Raw genomic sequence first — 21,401 nt, 5'->3', positions numbered from 1 at the left:
CCGCACACTGGGCTCGATCTTGAGCACGACCTCCAGCTTAGTGTTTGCGTCGATCCTGGAGAGAATCGTCGTCGTGCAGACCTTCTCGTCGCCAACATTGGTCATCAGAAGCGTAAAGGCTGACGCCAACGAAGCGTCGATGCAGCTCATGGGGGTGCACGGATCGATAAGGGCTGCGGTCTCGAAGGTCTTCGTCCCGGTCTCCAACTTGACCAGCGCTGTCGGAAGGATGTGCCCGCTGTGGCGTTGCAGTAGCGACGAGAGCGATGGGCCTGGCGTGGTCGATTCCGGGCGTCGTGGCGGTGAACTCCTACGCTGAGTTGGCGGATTTTGCCGGCAGGCCGAAGCTGCTTGCCGGGTTGGCACCGGTTGGAGACGCGAGCGCACTCGCGACTGCGACAACGAGCTTACCTGCTCGTGCATGTGGAGCAGCGTGTGGTGGTATCGGTCGCACTTCTTGCAACGATCACCGCTTCGGCAGTCTCCCGTGGAATGCTCGTGAGCGAGGCAATTGGCGCAGTATTTGTTAATGAGGACTGCTCGCAGACGCTTTTCAGCGCTGAGCTCTAGGAACCTCGCGCACTTCCGAAGAGGATGGATACCGCGGCAGACTCGGCATCGGTAGGATTGAATACCTCGGGTACGTCTGCTCTCCAAGGCACGAGCACGGCGTGCGTTTGGTTAACGAGGGGCCATGCTGCGCGTAGTTGAATGTCGACAGGAGATCGAAAACGAAATGAAAAATAATGGATGATTAGTGCTAGAGAACTACAACTAAGGACGAGAGGAGCGCCTATTATTGTGGAGATGCGGAAGACTCCGTCGGCAAAAGCACCACTTTTGCCACTGGACGTTTAACAACTCCACGTGCAGTACGGATATTTACTACACGGACGTTGCCGTCGGCTCCTGGGAAAACAGACTCAATTCTGCCTAGCCGCCACTCATTAGAGGGTAAGTTGTCGTCCTTGATGATGACCATGTCATCGATGCGGAGATTTTTGGACGGGGCCTGCCATTTAGTGCGCTTGTGGAGTTCTTTGAGGTACTCTTCTTTCCATCGCATACGGAACTGCTGATGGAGAGCTTTCAAATGCTGCCACCGATTAAGAATGGATTTCGTTTCTCCCTTTACTTCGGGTTCCACCGTGAACATAAGGGGTCCTACGACAAGGAAATGACCTGGCGTCAGAGCCAGCAAATCTGTCTGATCCTCAGACATAGGAGAGAGCGGCCTGGAGTTAAGGCACGCTTCTATTTTTGCCAAGAGCGTGGAGAGCTCTTCGAACGTGTATTTTCGTGTGGCAGTGCATTTGTAAAGTAGCGTCTTAAAACTTTTTACGCCTGCTTCCCAAAGGCCTCCCATATGGGGTGCCCCCGGAGGAATAAATTGCCATTGCATCTCTTGATGACTATAAGCATTCGTCACCGACTCTTTTACGACTTAAAGGAAATCGCGGGAAAGCAGGGTGGCAGCGCCAACAAAGGTTTTGCCATTGTCTGACTGGACTTGACGTGGACACCCTCTTCTGGATACAAAACGAGCGAAATCAGCAAGAAACTTTTCGGTCGTTAAGTCAGATGTAGGCTCTAAATGGATGGCCTTGGTGGAGAAACAAACAAAAACTAATACATACCCCTTTGTAATAAGACATGCTCTTTCCGTATAGTTCATTATATCGAACGGACCGGCCTAATCCATGCCAGTATACGTGAACGGTCGGGAGAACGATGCTCTTTCTTTGGGCAGGACACCCATTAGTTGGCTTTGCAACCGCTTTTTGTGGATCCCACATACTTTGCACGAATTTACTACTGCTTTCATCAGGTTCTTAATTCTCGGAATCCAGTATTTCGACCGGATGAGGCGCACCATTAACTGGTTACCACCATGGAGAGTTATGCGATGAGTGAAATTTGCAAGGAGGCGAGAAAGCAGGCAGTTATACGGAAGAATCACTGGATGCCGTTCATTGTATTGAAGGCTTTCGGAATCCGCCACACGGCCGCACGCCCTGATCAGTCCTTGCGGATCTAGAAACGGGTTTATGCTTAGGATGGCACTTGAACTTGGCACTGGACACTTTTCACTTAGGCAGTGATATTCCACAGGGAATTCTCTGCGCTGAGTGTTCGAAATTAGGAACCGCTCGGCGGCGGCGATTTCAGTGGCCAGCAAATGCACATCAGATGGAGATGTCTGCTTCCTGCGCCGCTGAATGAAGCGATGAACATAAGCAAGGACCCGTAGAGCTTTCTCAAGCTTGGATAAACGTGCCAACAACTCTTCAGAAGGAGCTTTTGCGAGATGAACTTTAAGAGCATGCTTCTCCAGGTCGGTCACCGGAGCGTTTTTGACCTGAGTTGGCCATTGGTTGCCTGGATTTTTCAACCAAGTCGGTCCGTGCCACCATAACTGGCTATCGGCTAGATCTTGGAGGGAAACTCCTCTACTTGCCAGGTCTGCTGGATTATGCTCAGATTGAACATGAGACCAATTCTCTGTTTTTGTGGCCTGGGCGATCTTCGTCACCTTATTGGCTACATATGTGGTCCACTGGCACGCTGGCTTGCCTAACCATGCAAGCACTATCGTGGAGTCCGTCCAACAGTAAAGTTAATCGTAGGCATCTGTGGAATGATGGCTGCAGCCTTTTCGGAAAGCAATAACGCTCCGCACAGCTCCAGTCCTGGGAGCGAAACCGTTTTGACTGGTGCTACCCGGGTTTTCGTGGTTAGGAGTTGCACCATAATGGTGCTTCCCACTTCTATTGCCGACCCATAAGCCTTTTGCGATGCATCGCAAAAGCCATGATGCTCGACCTTGAAATCTGGATGAAACGATAGCCAGCGTGGAATGCGTATCTGCTCTAAAACCGAATAACTTCGGAGAAAATTAAGCCATCGCTGAAAAAGCTCATTTGGAATGTTTTCGTCCCACCCAAGCTCCTGCAGCCAAATATCCTGCATGAAAATTTTAGCTCGAACGATAAACGGCGCTAAATTTGGCAATTTGGGACAGGACTTGGCGTTTTGTAAAGGACGTTTCAATAGCCAACTCTGGCGGGACGAAGAAGAATTCGTCTGAGGTTGCCTTCCAGCGAAAACCGAGGGTTTTGGCAGTGCTGCATCGATCTTGAGAAAATCAGTATTTAATAGATGGTTGCTCTGAATGGCCGCTAAAACTTCCTTTTGGTTGGAGGTCCATTTCCTTAATGAAAATCCGGCGGAATTCAGAGCGCCCGGAGCTCTTGCACCATGAGCTGAGCTTCTTCCGTGGAGTCCGCTCCGGCTAAAACATCATCCACATACAAATTAAAAGATATTTTTAATTTTCTTTTAAAAAAAGAACACGTCAGATTTTATTGGTGTTAATTTTGGAACTAACTGGACTAAGTTTTACAATTAATAATTAAACCTATTCTCTGCCGACGTCGCTGATGTCGTCGAAGCCGTCGCTGCCGCTGCCGTTGTGGCTGCGCCGTTGTCGCTGATGGTGTCCGATGTCGTTGGCGTTCCCACGACTTGGCCGGTGCAGACATTCTGCTGATGCAGCGCACGTGGCGGATGCACTGCCGTCGTAGCTTTAGTCAATGTGCCTGTTCTTGCTGAGCTGTTGTTTGTTGTGCAATTTCTTGGTTTATGTTGGGCTGCATTGGGCTGGTTGTTGTTATTGGGACTTCGCTGACTGTCTGCTCGTGGCGGATGTACTGCATGTGGTGGAGTCGTGATCGAGATTTGGGTTCTTGTGTGTTCTTATCATATTTGGTCTTAACTCCTCCCCCTTTAGACGCAGACGTCCTTGGATGCGATGTAGAGGCGTTTCCGGGTTGGTCCAGTAGGTGTCTTTGGTTTTGTTCCTGGTGTTTCGACTTCCTTATTTAGCTGGTGGCCCCTATGAGATAGCTTTTGTTTTGCTATCCAGCCGATTGCCGCGATGAGTGCCAAAAGCAGAGTTCCTGTCACCGAGACGTTGATTGTTGCTGTCTTGGTGCTGTCGTCTCTTATCATCTCAAGCTCCCTGGTATTGTTGATATTGAATTCCTTTAGCATTTGTAGCGAAAGAACTTCTTCCACCTTGCTCTCTCGTGCTTGGAGTTGAAGAACTGGGGGTGCAGCCTCGGCGTACGTCATCATCTTCGTCTCATACACGTCATTTGCTATGACGATTGTAGAGTTCTGGGATTGGACTAGGAACGTTCCTTCCAAGGTTGTCTCCTCCCTGTCGATGAGTACGGTGCCTCTGAAGTCATTCAGGAGAATGGTGCCGGTCAGGATTTCCTCGTGGTCCGCTACGTGTTGGCTATTGATGATCTTGCAGTTAGGTGTTCGACTTTTTAGTAGCGGTGTGATACACGTGTCGTTGCTTAGGTCTACTAGGTTTATTTTATTACAAATTGACTTATCGTTATGGGTTTCACAATTTCCTTTAAGGCCGTAATTTATTTGGTTACATTGGATGATTTTAGTGTATTTTATCTCGTAAATTATTTTACCCTTTTTTATTGGTTTTAAAATTGTATGTGTACAGGTTTCGTTAGAAATTAAAGGTATGCTAATAATGTACAATAGGTTTTTGCCGTTGGTGGCAATTTTTATTTTGGAAAATTCTAGCAGTTCTTCTATGTTCATTAAAACAATCTCTTTATTGAATAGGTTTTCGATTTGTTCAGTTTCGTATTCTGATAATATAATGGAATTTATGGTATCTGTTTTTGACCAATCTATTGCATGAACTAGGTTATTAAGTTCTTCTTTAAGTATGTGTAATTTATATTGCAATAGAGATTTTTTCGCCTTAATTATATTGTTGGTTATTAAGCTTAACTGCTTAATTCTATCATTTAGTACTTTATTTATTATTAACTGTTAATTATTGTTCTCGAGCTGTTCGTTTATTTTATTGATTATTATTTCTTTGTCATGGTGGTCCGGTGAACCGGCCAACCATTTCCATGCCGTTCCCAAAGCATCTATTGCCCTTTTTTGTTTTTTAAAAGGTTTAAGTTTTCTTAAGTCTGATTCCGACTTCATAAGTTCGAATTTTAAGAAAGAGAGAAGTGGGTGCGCTTTATTAATTTCATTTAATCTGTTCGATATGTCACCGAACGCGGATTCGTATTCTTCAATGTTGAACACGTTAGTTTTGACCCTAACCTTTTATCTATTTTCACATAAACTGTTTCCCCTACCTCGTATTTCTTTATTGGGTTATTTCTTTGGTTGTGGTATTCTAAGTCTGTATTCTGTTTTTTTTCTATTTTTTCGCTGATCTTTTTCCTAACATCTTTAAGTTCTTGGTGGTTTGCGCTTAATTGGTTTCCGAAAATAAGTCTATTGGTTTTTTTTGTGTTGTTGAATGAACTGAAGTATTGTACTCTTCAACTGCTTTAAAGAGTAGTTCTTCGAATTCAAGTGTGCTTTCGTCTAGCTTAAGGCATCTCATTATCTCTGTTAGAGTTGAATGAAATCTTTCGACTTGCCCATTGCTAGTCGAAGTATAGGGCGGTGTCGTGTAGACTTTTGCCTGCAGCTGCTCTTGCAGCAGAAACTTGATAGCTGCTGAATTTAGAGCCTTTTCGTTGTCTGTTACAATCTGCTTGGGCATACCGAATGCTATCATAATTTCTCTTAGTGGATGTTTTATATCTTCCGATGCTTTTGATCTTAATAGTTTTATCTGGGCATATTTTGAAAATTTATCTATGGCCGTTAGTACAAGCTGTTTTTGGGTCGTGTAGATGTCTACATGAATGATTTGTCCGGGGTACGTCGGTATGGGGGTTGGTTGAATCTCCCCATAATGCGGATGTCTGTCATATTTGGCTATTTTGCAAGTCCCGCATGCTTTTGCCGTGGCTTCTGTTTTTTTTCGAAGGCCAGGAAAGAAAAACTTGCTTAGTATCTGGATTTTATTTTCAATGGCGTTTCTATGCGCCCTCATGTGTTCGGAAGCTACGATATTATCCTGTTCGCTCTCTGAACTCACGTCTGTGACTTGTTTCTGCGTGTATCTAGTTTTGTAATTGTTAAAGTGCTGTGGGTAAATATTCTGGATTTTGCCATTACGTGTTCGGGTGTGAAGATCCCGTTCACGATTTTTGGGTTTAGGTGTTTTTTTAGAATATCCACCAGATCTTCCTCGGAATCTGATTTCTTTTTTATTATGTGCCTATGAAAAGTAGGAAAGGAAATTTCGAACGACTCTTCGACATTTTCGAATGGTATCAAATTATGCGAGGAACTTTCGTCGCTATGAACCGTCGCCGTTGTACTATTTATTTGGGGGTTTGTTGGGATTCTGGAAAGTGCGTCGGCTACTACGTTAGAGGTACCCGGCTTGTATCTTAGCTCGTGGTTGTATTCCTCTAAGTAGCTTTTCCATCTTTTAAGTTTCCCATTATGGTTCTTTGAACTAAGAGCGAAAGTCAACGGTTGGTGGTCAGTGTATATTATCACCTTGGCTGTACCGTAAAGGTACATTCGTAGGCTCTGAAGTGCCTAAACTATTGCTAGCATTTCTTTCTCATTTGTTGCGTAGTTTTCTTCGGTCTTCGAGAGCGTACGGGAAATGAAAGTGATCGGTCGGGATTCTTGTTCTAAGACGGCGCCTATAGCAAAGTTTGAGGCGTCCGTTGTTAACTTGAATTCCTTACTAAAGTCTGGGTACGCCAGTGTGACGTCTTGTGAGGCTAAAGTTCTTCTTATCTTATCAAATGCGCTTATCGCGTCGTTGTTCAGATCTATCTTTGTTTTATTTGAAATATTTTTTGGGAGGCGACCCTTTTCGCCTCTCAATAAGTTAGTCAGTGGTTTTGCAAGTTTAGCATAGTCGCGAATAAAACGCCTATAGTAACTTGCCAGACCTAGGAAAGATCTAAGTTCTTTTAGTGTTGTGGGGATCGGAAACTTTTCTATTGCTTTTACTTTATCCGCGTTTGTTTTGACGCCTTTTTGTGAGATAGTGAATCCCAAGAAATTTACCTCCTCTTTGAAGAATTCACATTTGTCCATCTGCACTTTCATATTGGCTTTTTCTAATGTGGCAAATATCTTATCTAAGTGCGTGGCATGTTCATTTTCGGACCGACTAAAGACGATAATATCGTCGATATACACGTAGCATATTTTTCCTTCGTCCCTTAGAATATCGTCTAATGCTCTCTGGAAAATAGACGGTGAGTTCTTTAAACCGAAAGGTAATCGAGTGAATTCGAATTTTCCGCCGTTGATTGCGAACGCAGTTTTTTCTATGCCCTTTTCTTTAAGCGGTATCTGGTGGAATCCGCTTTTGAGATCTAGAACGGAGAAATATTTATTGTCACCCAATTGTGCGATTATTTCTCCAATCTTAGGGATAGGGTACCTTTCCGAAATAGTTACGGAGTTAAGTTTTCGATAGTCAATGACTATCCTATACTTCTTTTCTCCGGACGCGTCGCTTTTTTTGGGGACTATCCATACGGGTGCGTTGTATGGTGACCGTGAAGGTCGTATTATGCCGTCTTGTAGCAATTGTCCCATCTGCTTTTCTACCTCGGGCCTTAAAGAAGTTGGGTACGGGTAGTGTTTGCTATACACCGGTGCATCCGATGATGTCCTTATTTCACCTATTACTCTGGTAGTGTAAGTTAGTCTTTCATCTGGGTCCGCAAATAAGTTTGAATGTTTCTGGGTGAGTGAATTTATAAGATTCTTCTGACTGTTCGACATATGCTCCATTCTGAGCTTTATGTTGTTTACTGATTAAGTCACTAGTTGTTTCACTCGGATATTATAGTTTCCATTTAATGTTAATATATCGTTTTTAACGTTAATAACCGCGTTTAGTTGTTTTAGTGTGTCGTTCTCTAGGATGCTGTGGAAAGTTTTGAGTGTAGGCAGTAAGAAAAATTTGATGGGTCTATCTCTGTTATTGAACAGAGTGAGAAAAGTATGGTGAGTTATTGGGGTTTGTCCTCCCACTGAATTTGCGAAAAATTTACCTTCGTTCTTTTTTGGGTGTGGCACCAGATTTGGTTGGATGTAGTTCTGGTTCGATCCGGTGTCTATGAGAAAATTTAGTTTGGTGCCATCTTCCATGATGCATTGGAAGTATGGTAGAGATGACCCGTTCTAACATTTCTGATGGTCTGCCTTTATTCAAAAGTTCCCCAATAAACTCGGTTCCGCCTAATGCCTCTTTGATGAGAGACATAATTACCTGTTTTAGCTCTGGGCTAGCTACTGGTGTACTGGTGGCCGTAGGCCTGCTTACCCCGGGTTGTTCCCCGCCATCGGTACCTATATTGAGTGCAGCTAATGCACTTGCCAATTCTCTATCTTTTGACATGTTAAAGGCTTAAGGATTTGTTTATTTCGGACAACAACTAATAGATGTTTTGGGTTTTCGGGTGTTTTTTCTTTTTGAATTTTTAGTTTGAGTTATATATCGATGTATTTTTTCTAAAATTATTTAAGCTTATTGTATATTTCTTTAAGTATTGTTGTTTAAATTCTATTTTGACTTATTTTCAATAGATTATTATTCCATAAGATTCGTATCTTTCTTGTTTCAAAATTTTTTCTTGTTTTTAAATTTACTTTTCTTTCCCTTTTTTTAATTCTTCTCTTTAGTATAGTAGTGTTTGTTTTTAAATTTATTTTTCTAGCTTACGCGATAAATAACATTTTCGGCGACGTTCCCTCGATGACCCCTTGGGTTTGATCCTTTTTGTCCCACGTTGGGCAGCGACGTTGCGGTGCTCGGGTGTGGGTGACTCGGGACCCTTGGTGGCACTGAGTTCCTTCGAAGGCTCCTGCGGACGGACACTACAGGAGAGTCGGCGATAGTTCTTAGACCGGTTAAACTGAACCTTAGAATCTTTCGCACTTGTTCACTGGACGCACTTGATGTTGTGGCTTCTTTTTTAAAGGCACTTTTACACTGTGCGATTTTTTGTCACTTCTACTTATTTTTTGTAGTTGTTGATTAGTCAGTGGTCACTGTGGCTATATTTTAGGCACTGCGACGCGAACTTGTAGCTGCTTTAGGTACTTTAACGTTACGCGTGATCCTTTTGACGAAGGCTCTGTTTACCGGTTCCTGTTCGGGCGCCAATTAAAAGATATTTTTAATTTTCTTTTAAAAGTTTTGGAACAAACTGGACTAAGTTTTACAATTAATAATTAAACCTATTCTCTGCCGACGTCGCTGATGTCGTCGAAGCCGTCGCTGCCGCTGCCGTTGTGGCTGCGCCGTTGTCGCTGATGGTGTCCGATGTCGTTGGCGTTCCCACGACTTGGCCGGTGCAGACATTCTGCTGATGCAGCGCACGTGGCGGATGCACTGCCGTCGCAGTCAATGTGCCTGTTCTTGCTGAGCTGTTGTTTGTTGTGCAATTTCTTGGTTAATGTTGGGCTGCATTGGGCTTGTTGTTGTTATTGGGACTTCGCTGACTGTCTGCTCGTGGCGGATGTACTGCATGTGGTAGAGTGATCGAGATTTGGATTCTTGTGTGTTCTTATCATATTTGGTCTTAACTTACATGAAATTTCGAATGATATTGCTAGCTTTTGGATGGCTGAGTTCTACGTCAGCTGCTAGCTGCTGCAGTACTCGGATGGCCAGGAAAGGCGCGCAATTGACTCCAAAGGTTACTGTTTTCAATTCGAAATCTCTGATTTCCCCTCTATTGTTACGGAAAAGTATTCGCTGGAATGGAGTGTGTTTCGGATCTACCCAGATCTGCCGATACATTTTTTCGATATCGGCGCTGAACACATATCGGAAATACCGCCACTTCAGAATTTGAATGGTTAAGTCGGACTGTAAGACAGGGACAGCATGAAGGATATATCATTTAAACTGGTACCATTCGATGAAGGGCTGGAGGCATTGAATACTACACGGAGTTTAGTAGTTACACTTTCCGGTTTTAAGACGGCGTGATGTGGCATATAATAGGCGTTGCTATCATGGGTAGGAAGAACTTGTCGTATGTGCTTTAAGTCGAGATATTCCTGGATCACCGAATCGTATCTCGCTTTCAAGGCCTCATCTCTTTTTGGCCGATATGTTATGGGTCGCCAAAAGGCAGAGTAACGACATATTTGCCGCACTCGTTTCTCGTGGTCGTTTGATGAAATTCTTCTCGCACATAGAATCGGATTCTTTTACCAACTTTGTTGGTATATTCTCCACCTCCCAAATTTTTGTGAGTAGTTTGTTCAGTGAATTATTGTACGCGTGGGAGATCTCTGTCGAAAAAGAGGAAATTCTGCTTTGGACTGAAGTTGACACTGGCCCAGTTAGTACCCAGCCGAAAATGGTCTCTTGGCCCAAGAGAGAGCCACAGATGTTGGTTTTTGCTCCACTCAGAAGCACCGAAGGCAGAATGTCGGCTCCGATAAGGACATCTATTTGTGCGCTCTCATAGAATTTTGGATCCGCCAGTGGAAAATCGGGAAGATCCCGAAGAAAATTTTGCGGAATTGGGTAGGAAGGCAGATTTCCGGCTAGTTGAGGGAGGACATAGGCCGTCGTCTCCAACTGCAACGCGGGCCTAGTCGGAGATCGGATGGTGAAACTGCAGAGCTTCTTGGACTGAGCAGCTACTGTTTGCTTTAAGCCCGAGACTTGGGCTTGAACCACCTGGAATGGCAATCTAACTAGATTGAACAGTCGCTCGGTTATGAATGTCGCCTCTGATCCGGAGTCGATCATGCCGCGTGCCTTAAAGTTAGTGCCAAGATGGGAAATATTGATTATGGCAGTGCCAAGAAGGATAGCTCTTGAGCCCGTGGCGAAATAATTTTGAACACCGGCTTGCTCATTTGGAACGAAATTTGCCTGATTAGCGGAAATTGGCCTTGCAGCATTTGAAGGGCTTGAATTGCTGGAAAAAAGTTGTTGCGGTGCAACAACGTGTGATGCCGGCAAGTAAAACAATTGTGCGTGCTTTTGCACTCACGAAGCTGATGTCCCTTTGCAAAGCAACTGCTTCCGTTTAATGTAGGCTGACCGGTCGTCAACCGACATTTGGAGAAAACGCGGACATACACGGACAGGATGATATTCCTTGTTGCACAAGTCGCAACTTTTCGATTTTGAAGCCACTTTCGTCTCATAGGAATTTAGTTTTCTAGTTTGAGTTCATCGCTTTGGAATGCGACTGACTTGGTACGGACGGTCTCACATCATCGATGTCCTCTAGGGTTCGATGACGTTCTGTGAGGAAGGTGTTCAGCTCTGCCCATGTCGGGATGTCGGCTTTCTTATGTAGCGACTGCTCCCATAAGGAGAGAGTTATCTTCGGGAGCTTGGATGAACACAGATATTCCAGCAGGCAGTCCCAGTTCTCAGTGTTGATGCCTGACAGTTCTAAGGCAGTCAAACAACCTTGAACAGTACTTTGCAGTACCTTCAAGGCCGCCCCAGATTCCTGTGGTATCGACTGCACATTAAACAGTATTTTCAATTGACTGTTTACCAACAATCGTTTATTTTCGAAACGCTCTATTAGGTTTTCCCACGCAGAGCGGAAACCCTCGTTGGTGAGAGGCGAAATCGAAACGATGGCATGCGCGTCGCCACTTGTTTTGGTATTTAAGTGGAATAACTTTTCAACCGGAGTCGGCCGCGGATTATTGATATAAATGGCTGTGAAAAGGGCATAGCGACATATGTCCTCGCGACATATCTCCTCCCAGTACATTTTCGTGTAGGAGATGTGACTCTTTCAAAACGACATACAATGTACATATGTATATGATCATTTGCAAAGAAAGACACGCGCAAAAGTGCGCTTTTCTAAGTACGTACATGTATAAATGCGCATAAATAAACGTTAAAATTTTTTTTTTTAATTTTACATTTAAGTATGTTATTATATATTATTATTTTATACAAATTCTTGTTTGGTCAGTATGTATATTCTTTAAATAGTTTTTAGGTTGTATTCTGTTGTGGGTTTAAAAATAAGATTATTCTTAATAAATACTTGAAGTTGTATAAAAATATTTTTTTCTGTGTAAACGTCAGTATGACTTGGCGCCACTGATCTTCTTTACTTTGCGACTACAGCCATTTGATTTCGGTTTGGCACAGTGTTCAGTCGCTTTTTAAGGAAAAAATAAGAAATGGATATTAAATTTGAACTTAAGGAGGGAAGCCGAGCCGGGTGCTCCACATTATTGTATACGACAGATGACAATCAGATCTATGTTAAAAATAGACAATTAAAAGAAGGTGACATCGCGTACGTGTGTCGTATCAAAGACTGCAAAGCTCGGGTTTATCTAAGTGCGGATAAGACTCGCGTTTATTCGAAGACGGAGCAAGTGCAGCATTTTCATGGTCCGCAGGGCCAGGAAATGCAGAAAATTGAAGTGCTGTCTGAAGTTAAAAAAAAGTGTCAAAGTAGCTCCAATAATGACACCAAAAAAGTTTTTAATGATGTTTTGGCTGAGTAAGTAAATTCTTTGTGTTGTTCTAAGAACCGTTAGCGCTCTATGTACATGAGCCTTTAGCGCTTCCGTAAATACATACATACTAGAGGTGGGCGCGGCGTACAGGCCTCGGTCTTTTTCTTGGGACTAGGTTTCGTGCACGGGCCACCTCTAATACATACATATGTACATACACGCCAACTTTTGGATGTTATCCCAGCAGACAAAAATTCCGTTTATGATATTAAAAACGATAGTTTTGCGGACTTCAGGCGGACAAAACGTCCGATTTCAGATCCGCGAACGATACTTAAGTTAATCATCTGACAGGGGTTTTGTGGCAGCAAAAGCTATCATTTTCGGAACCCGAAAATGATTGAGTTTGCGGACCTTTTGCGGTATCAAAACCGGTCCGAATTCGATATCATTCGCGATACTTTTATAATATTATTTACGAAACGGATTTGTATCATTCGCGATACTTTTTTAATATTATTCACGGGACGTATTTGGTATCTTTTGAGATACTTTTATAATATTATAAATGTGTTCGAATAAATTCGTTTCAGATAATAATAATAATTTCATTTCTTTTTTTACATATATATAAAAAACAATGATTTATTTTACTTTAAATTGTTATTATTTATTTTTATTATAGTTACCAATAATAATAATAATAATAAATAATTTATAATTTATATAAAAGTAAAATGATGGAGTGAAATGAATACATATTGAAGTAAATTAAAGTAATGAAATAAACTGAACTTCAAACATAATCATAAAATAAACTTCAAATTTAAACAATACGCCAGAGCCAAACAAATGTGGGCACACTGTTCCACCGAGGGAGTGGGCACACTAAGGCGGCGAAAATAACGACAAATAAGCGGGCACACTAGGCCAGCCAGAGCCCTATATAAAGCGGGCCACCGCCACCAGTCTCCGCCGACGATCGGTAGCGCCCGTTTTCGGGTCAGGTTTCGATAATTAAGCGGAAACTCCGATTCTACGTCCGTTTTTAATATCTTTATTGGAAATTTTTCGGATCCATCCGCATTATGTCCGCTCTTTGTTTGCTGGGTTATCATGTACAGCCTTCTTCGAACAAGAGGGTATTTTTGTGATATATATTTTTTTATGTTGAGTGTGTAAATACTCTTGAAAAGTACACAATACAGAAATACACAAGTGCATTCATAATACAAATCCGTTTTTGTTCTTTAATTAGAAAAACGGAAGGACAAGCGGAGATCGAAGTCAATTACGACACTGTCAAACGCACTCTGCAAAGAAAGAGGCAACCCTTTCTACCCAAATCTCCAACTTCCGCAGTGGACGTACTTGAAGCATTTAAAGATGAAAACATCATGAGTCGTTTTGGGATGACCAAGGGCAGTTCTCCAAATGTTTTTTTTTAAAAACTTTACATGTCTGGATCATTTGCATATTGCATATTTTCGTCGGACAAGGTCATTACTTTGATGCAAGCAAATATTGAGGAGCAGAGTCGGCATTTTTTAATTGATGCTACATTCAAAGTATGCCCGTTTGGAGATTTTAAGCAACTACTTATTATTTACATAAAGCATATGCAGAAGGTATGTGTTTTACTTCAGTTTAATTTAATGTCAAAATTAATTTGTTTTTATTATTATGTAGATCACCCCATTCTTATTTGTCTTAGTGACGCGCAAAACGGAGCTCTGTTATCAGCATTTATTCACCTATGAAGATTCAAATATTTGTTGCTTATCATTTATTTCCGACTACGAAACAGCGATGCGGAACGCCTTAAAAAACTTGCATCCTTCCATGAATTTTTATTCTTGCTGGTTCCATTTTACTCAAGCATGCAAGAGAAATGCAAGAAAAACATATGGTCTAGAAAAAATGCTTAAATGCAATAAACCGGCTTATCTTTTATTTATGAAATTCTTGTACTTGCCGCTATTATCGGATACCAATGAACTATATGGAGATGTTCGAGAAAGGCGAAATCGATATTCAGGTGTTCTTGGCACGGACTGTCGGTCTAAATGAAACATTTTCAAAACAAGATCTTTTTTCTGGAATGTGTTCCGACCTAAACTCTTCCACATCATCGTCATCACGTTCATCAAATTTAAGCCAACTCTCGGATTCGTTATTTATACAACAAAATCCTTGTAATGTATGCTTAATGAATCCGAAATCTGTAATGCTTCGCCCCTGTAACCATGTCAACATATGTAGTACATGCTGGGACCAACTTGTCGATAACCACGAACAAAATGGAATTGAAACTAATACCAAATGCCCGACCTGCCAACAGGAAGTCGAAGAGGCTATAAAAAATGTATATATATATAACTAAATAAATTTAAACAATGTAATAGCAATTCGTTTTATTCATCCGCAATCTATCTTAAATTTTTCTGCTGTGTCGTTTTTAAGATGATGTATCTCCAAAAACGACACATCTCCGCCGATAATAAACCTCCTCCTAGCGGAGATATGTCGTTTTCAAAACGACATATCTCATCCGAAATTAAAACGACATACCTCCTAGCGGAGATATGTCGTTTTCAAAACTCAAAAAACTTCGGGAGGAGATATGTCGTTTTGAAATCGACAAAACCTCCGCTAGGAGGTATGTCGATTTAATTTCGGATGAGATATGTCGCGAGGACATATGTCGTTACCCCGTGAAAAGATCCTGTAAAGTCGGCCAGCAAAGATAGTCGCCTGCGAAAACTTCTGTATCGCATGGAGGCAACCGACAGCCAGAGGAAATGTAGGCCTGGGGCGCAGCGTTCGCGGCTGGGATGGACTGAGACGTGCCCTGCTCGATTTTATCAACGAGCTGGGCAACACACCTTTCATAGACTGAATAGAAATAGCTGTATTTAGCCCTGAGAATAGGCATGTTGCCTGCTGCCGCTTCGCCTGCTGACACAAGGCACTCTGAGCAGAGGTTGAATTCCTTTTCAACCTTGTCCCATAGGGTTCGGACTTGGTCGCGACGGACGCTAAGCATCGTGACGGTTGGAGCTGCGGATTCCGGAGTGTTGATCTGAGCCTGAAATTCGCTTAAGCGGTCAGAAACCGAAATGAATTTGGCTAGCGCTGTACTGTGGCTTTGGATGGAGTAGCACAGTCGTCGGAAATCTGCGCAGGCGTTTTCACCGAAATGCTTGGGATTCTTGGACTCTTGGGCCCTTGTGGTGAAAAAATAGACCTGGGTTTGTCAGCGGACAATTTCTTCTTATCGTCCCCGATGGGCATAATCGAAGAAATGCGAAATGGAAGGGAAGCCGTTTTGGAGCCCGGTCACACCTTTGAAAATGTAGACAGATTCCTTAGACCGCACTTATCAAATTTAAGCTTGCCGCCGTAAACGGTATAAAGCAGCGGAAGAAGACCGTATAGGATGTAATGGGTGAGAAAGTGGTGTAAGATTTACGAAGTGGAAACGCCGTAGTTTCGACTAATTGGACAGGTGACTGTGATTTATGGTAATTAGGTCCACCTGATTTACGGTTAGAACACTTGGATTGTGGAACACGGTAAAATAAAATGTAAAATAATACGTTGTAAAAATTTTATTTTTTTATTTACAACTGGAAACGGAGAAAATGAATGGTGGAATTGGAGTCTTTTCTCCGCGTTGTAAGTACTTCTAAAACAAACACAAATTAATATCCAAGCAATACAGGAAAAACAAGAGAGAACGCTATAGTCGAGTTCCCCGACTATCTGATACCCGTTACTCAGCTAGTGTAAGTGCGAAGGACAGTTTTTGGCGGTTTGTGGGCGTTAGAGTGGGCGTGGCAAAAAGTTTTTTGGTAAATCGATAGAAATTTGAAATTTGGTCTAGAAATAGAAAGACCAATACAAAAATGAAAAAATATTAAATCATTTTTCAAAAATGTGGGCGTGGCAGTTTTGGGCGGTTTGTGGGCGTTAGAGTGGGCGTGGCAACCTGAATCGACAATCTTGCGCTGCGTCTATGTCCCTGGAGTCTGTATACTTAATCTCAACTTTCTAGCTTTTGTAGTTCCTGAGATCTCGACGTTCATACGGACAGACGGACAGACAGACGGACGGACAGACGGACATGGCCAGATCGACTCGGCTACTGATCCTGATCAAGAATATATATACTTTATATGGTCGGAAACGCTTCCTTCTGCCTGTTACATACTTTTCAACGAATCTAGTATACCCTTTTACTCTACGAGTAACGGGTATAAAAAAATAGGACTGAATCTATGTATCTTATATCTGCTTGTAGCATTGATTTTTATAGTCTGCGTAAGAGCTATATAGAGCTCTTTATTGCAAGTTATGGGACTTAAGTCCCCCTCTAATTTAGTAACAAATAAATGGATATCATATTTAGACAAATTAAACTAAGCTTAGGCTTACAATTCCTATGGATTGGACCTACGTATTCTCCAGAAAATTGGTCGAAGAATTTGTCCAGGTCGCTCGCATTTATTTCTTTTTCACAGGCGCAACCATTTCCATTTTGAAGCTGTTCATCAAATGAGTCATCCCTCGGTTTCTTGGAGTTAACCCAATATTTGTAATACAGACTTAGTTTTTTCATTAAGAGTTTTACAAAATGTTTGTATACAATCAACGCTTATAAAATTATAAAATTTAAATATGAAAGTTAAATATAATTTTTTTTAAATGTTGTTCTATTTACCTTCGTAGGTCCACAGCTCGTTAAGATTAGGATAATCTTTATGGGAAATATAAAAAGATACTGCACATGCCGTATGCTTTTGTACTTGCGTGGTTGACGAGGAAGCAGAAAAATTCAAGCATGTTTTATAATTTTCAAGAACAGCCTTAAAGTCTGCAAAAATTACCACTGGAGGAGATAATTTTTTGTGATACCCTTTAAACGATGTTGTCGTATTAGTGTCAAGATAAAATGAGGACACTTTTCCACATTTCAGTTTGTTGTGAGTAGTGCTTTTCACCTGATAACACTGAAAACGGTTCTCACAAAAATATCCTCCCGATTTTCCTTTAGAAAATTGTGAAGAGCATAATGTATAAAGATTTGTTATATACGCATAATGCATAATGTTTTGGGTAATATTATCTATTCCCAATATATTAATGTGGTTCCGTTTTCTTTCTTTTGTTTTAATCGTGGTACCAACAATTATTTCACCTGCTTCATCAATTTCATAAATATTTATGATAAAGTTGACATTGTTTTTCTCAAAATGTCGAACTCATATTTTTATACCCGTTACTCGTAGAGTAAAAGGGTATACCAGATTCGTTGAAAAGTATGTAACAGGCAGAAGGAAGCGTTTCCAACATATAAAGTATATATATTCTTGATCAGGATCAATAGCCGAGTCGATCTGGCCATGTCCGTCTGTCCGTCCGTCTGTCCGTCCGTATGAACGTCGAGATCTCAGGAACTACAAAAGCTAGAAAGTTGAGATTAAGCATATAGACTCCAGGGACATAGAAGCAGCGCAAGTTTGTCGATTCATGTTGCCACGCCCACTCTATCGCCCACAAACCGCCCAAAACTGCCACGCCCACACTTTTGAAAAATGTTTTGAAATTTTTTCATTTTTGTATTAGTCTTGTAATTTTCTATCAATTTACCAAAAAAACTATGTACATGAGCCTTTAGCGCTTCCGTAAATACATACATACTAGAGGTGGGCGCGGCGTACAGGCCTCGGTCTTTTTCTTGGGACTAGGTTTCGTGCACGGGCCACCTCTAATACATACATATGTACATACACGCCAACTTTTGGATGTTATCCCAGCAGACAAAAATTCCGTTTATGATATTAAAAACGATAGTTTTGCGGACTTCAGGCGGACAAAACGTCCGATTTCAGATCCGCGAACGATACTTAAGTTAATCATCTGACAGGGGTTTTGTGGCAGCAAAAGCTATCATTTTCGGAACCCGAAAATGATTGAGTTTGCGGACCTTTTGCGGTATCAAAACCGGTCCGAATTCGATATCATTCGCGATACTTTTATAATATTATTTACGAAACGGATTTGTATCATTCGCGATACTTTTTTAATATTATTCACGGGACGTATTTGGTATCTTTTGAGATACTTTTATAATATTATAAATGTGTTCGAATAAATTCGTTTCAGATAATAATAATAATTTCATTTCTTTTTTTACATATATATAAAAAACAATGATTTATTTTACTTTAAATTGTTATTATTTATTTTTATTATAGTTACCAATAATAATAATAATAATAAATAATTTATAATTTATATAAAAGTAAAATGATGGAGTGAAATGAATACATATTGAAGTAAATTAAAGTAATGAAATAAACTGAACTTCAAACATAATCATAAAATAAACTTCAAATTTAAACAATACGCCAGAGCCAAACAAATGTGGGCACACTGTTCCACCGAGGGAGTGGGCACACTAAGGCGGCGAAAATAACGACAAATAAGCGGGCACACTAGGCCAGCCAGAGCCCTATATAAAGCGGGCCACCGCCACCAGTCTCCGCCGACGATCGGTAGCGCCCGTTTTCGGGTCAGGTTTCGATAATTAAGCGGAAACTCCGATTCTACGTCCGTTTTTAATATCTTTATTGGAAATTTTTCGGATCCATCCGCATTATGTCCGCTCTTTGTTTGCTGGGTTATCATGTACAGCCTTCTTCGAACAAGAGGGTATTTTTGTGATATATATTTTTTTATGTTGAGTGTGTAAATACTCTTGAAAAGTACACAATACAGAAATACACAAGTGCATTCATAATACAAATCCGTTTTTGTTCTTTAATTAGAAAAACGGAAGGACAAGCGGAGATCGAAGTCAATTACGACACTGTCAAACGCACTCTGCAAAGAAAGAGGCAACCCTTTCTACCCAAATCTCCAACTTCCGCAGTGGACGTACTTGAAGCATTTAAAGATGAAAACATCATGAGTCGTTTTGGGATGACCAAGGGCAGTTCTCCAAATGTTTTTTTTTAAAAACTTTACATGTCTGGATCATTTGCATATTGCATATTTTCGTCGGACAAGGTCATTACTTTGATGCAAGCAAATATTGAGGAGCAGAGTCGGCATTTTTTAATTGATGCTACATTCAAAGTATGCCCGTTTGGAGATTTTAAGCAACTACTTATTATTTACATAAAGCATATGCAGAAGGTATGTGTTTTACTTCAGTTTAATTTAATGTCAAAATTAATTTGTTTTTATTATTATGTAGAACACCCCATTCTTATTTGTCTTAGTGACGCGCAAAACGGAGCTCTGTTATCAGCATTTATTCACCTATGAAGATTCAAATATTTGTTGCTTATCATTTATTTCCGACTACGAAACAGCGATGCGGAACGCCTTAAAAAACTTGCATCCTTCCATGAATTTTTATTCTTGCTGGTTCCATTTTACTCAAGCATGCAAGAGAAATGCAAGAAAAACATATGGTCTAGAAAAAATGCTTAAATGCAATAAACCGGCTTATCTTTTATTTATGAAATTCTTGTACTTGCCGCTATTATCGGATACCAATGAACTATATGGAGATGTTCGAGAAAGGCGAAATCGATATTCAGGTGTTCTTGGCACGGACTGTCGGTCTAAATGAAACATTTTCAAAACAAGATCTTTTTTCTGGAATGTGTTCCGACCTAAACTCTTCCACATCATCGTCATCACGTTCATCAAATTTAAGCCAACTCTCGGATTCGTTATTTATACAACAAAATCCTTGTAATGTATGCTTAATGAATCCGAAATCTGTAATGCTTCGCCCCTGTAACCATGTCAACATATGTAGTACATGCTGGGACCAACTTGTCGATAACCACGAACAAAATGGAATTGAAACTAATCCCAAATGCCCGACCTGCCAACAGGAAGTCGAAGAGGCTATAAAAAATGTATATATATATAACTAAATAAATTTAAACAATGTAATAGCAATTCGTTTTATTCATCCGCAATCTATCTTAAATTTTTCTGCTGTGTCGTTTTTAAGATGATGTATCTCCAAAAACGACACATCTCCGCCGATAATAAACCTCCTCCTAGCGGAGATATGTCGTTTTCAAAACGACATATCTCATCCGAAATTAAAACGACATACCTCCTAGCGGAGATATGTCGTTTTCAAAACTCAAAAAACTTCGGGAGGAGATATGTCGTTTTGAAATCGACAAAACCTCCGCTAGGAGGTATGTCGATTTAATTTCGGATGAGATATGTCGCGAGGACATATGTCGTTACCCCGTGAAAAGATCCTGGAAAGTCGGCCAGCAAAGATAGTCGCCTGCGAAAACTTCTGTATCGCATGGAGGCAACCGACAGCCAGAGGAAATGTAGGCCTGGGGCGCAGCGTTCGCGGCTGGGATGGACTGAGACGTGCCCTGCTCGATTTTATCAACGAGCTGGGCAACACACCTTTCATAGACTGAATAGAAATAGCTGTATTTAGCCCTGAGAATAGGCATGTTGCCTGCTGCCGCTTCGCCTGCTGACACAAGGCACTCTGAGCAGAGGTTGAATTCCTTTTCAACCTTGTCCCATAGGGTTCGGACTTGGTCGCGACGGACGCTAAGCATCGTGACGGTTGGAGCTGCGGATTCCGGAGTGTTGATCTGAGCCTGAAATTCGCTTAAGCGGTCAGAAACCGAAATGAATTTGGCTAGCGCTGTACTGTGGCTTTGGATGGAGTAGCACAGTCGTCGGAAATCTGCGCAGGCGTTTTCACCGAAATGCTTGGGATTCTTGGACTCTTGGGCCCTTGTGGTGAAAAAATAGACCTGGGTTTGTCAGCGGACAATTTCTTCTTATCGTCCCCGATGGGCATAATCGAAGAAATGCGAAATGGAAGGGAAGCCGTTTTGGAGCCCGGTCACACCTTTGAAAATGTAGACAGATTCCTTAGACCGCACTTATCAAATTTAAGCTTGCCGCCGTAAACGGTATAAAGCAGC

At 41.6% G+C, this 21,401-nt stretch overlaps 2 long non-coding RNA genes and 1 pseudogene across 2 annotated transcripts; 2 read left to right on the top strand and 1 right to left on the bottom strand.

Moving 5' to 3' along the window:
• Nucleotides 1-1,241: 1,241 nt before the first annotated feature.
• Nucleotides 1,242-21,274, bottom strand: LOC120321484 (annotated as a pseudogene).
• LOC120321486 lies at nucleotides 12,183-14,807 on the top strand. The gene is made up of 2 exons (XR_005561115.1): nucleotides 12,183-12,449; nucleotides 13,664-14,807. It is a non-coding gene; the product is annotated as an uncharacterized LOC120321486 (long non-coding RNA).
• On the top strand, nucleotides 15,925-20,382 carry LOC120321485. Its single transcript, XR_005561114.1, has 3 exons — nucleotides 15,925-16,083; nucleotides 19,239-19,608; nucleotides 19,670-20,382. It is a non-coding gene; the product is annotated as an uncharacterized LOC120321485 (long non-coding RNA).
• Nucleotides 21,275-21,401: the final 127 nt, after the last annotated feature.

This window comes from Drosophila yakuba, chromosome 3L (genome assembly GCF_016746365.2).
Source record: "Drosophila yakuba strain Tai18E2 chromosome 3L, Prin_Dyak_Tai18E2_2.1, whole genome shotgun sequence".
Lineage (NCBI taxonomy): Eukaryota > Metazoa > Arthropoda > Insecta > Diptera > Drosophilidae > Drosophila > Drosophila yakuba.
This window is presented reverse-complemented; position numbering and strand designations above follow the sequence as displayed.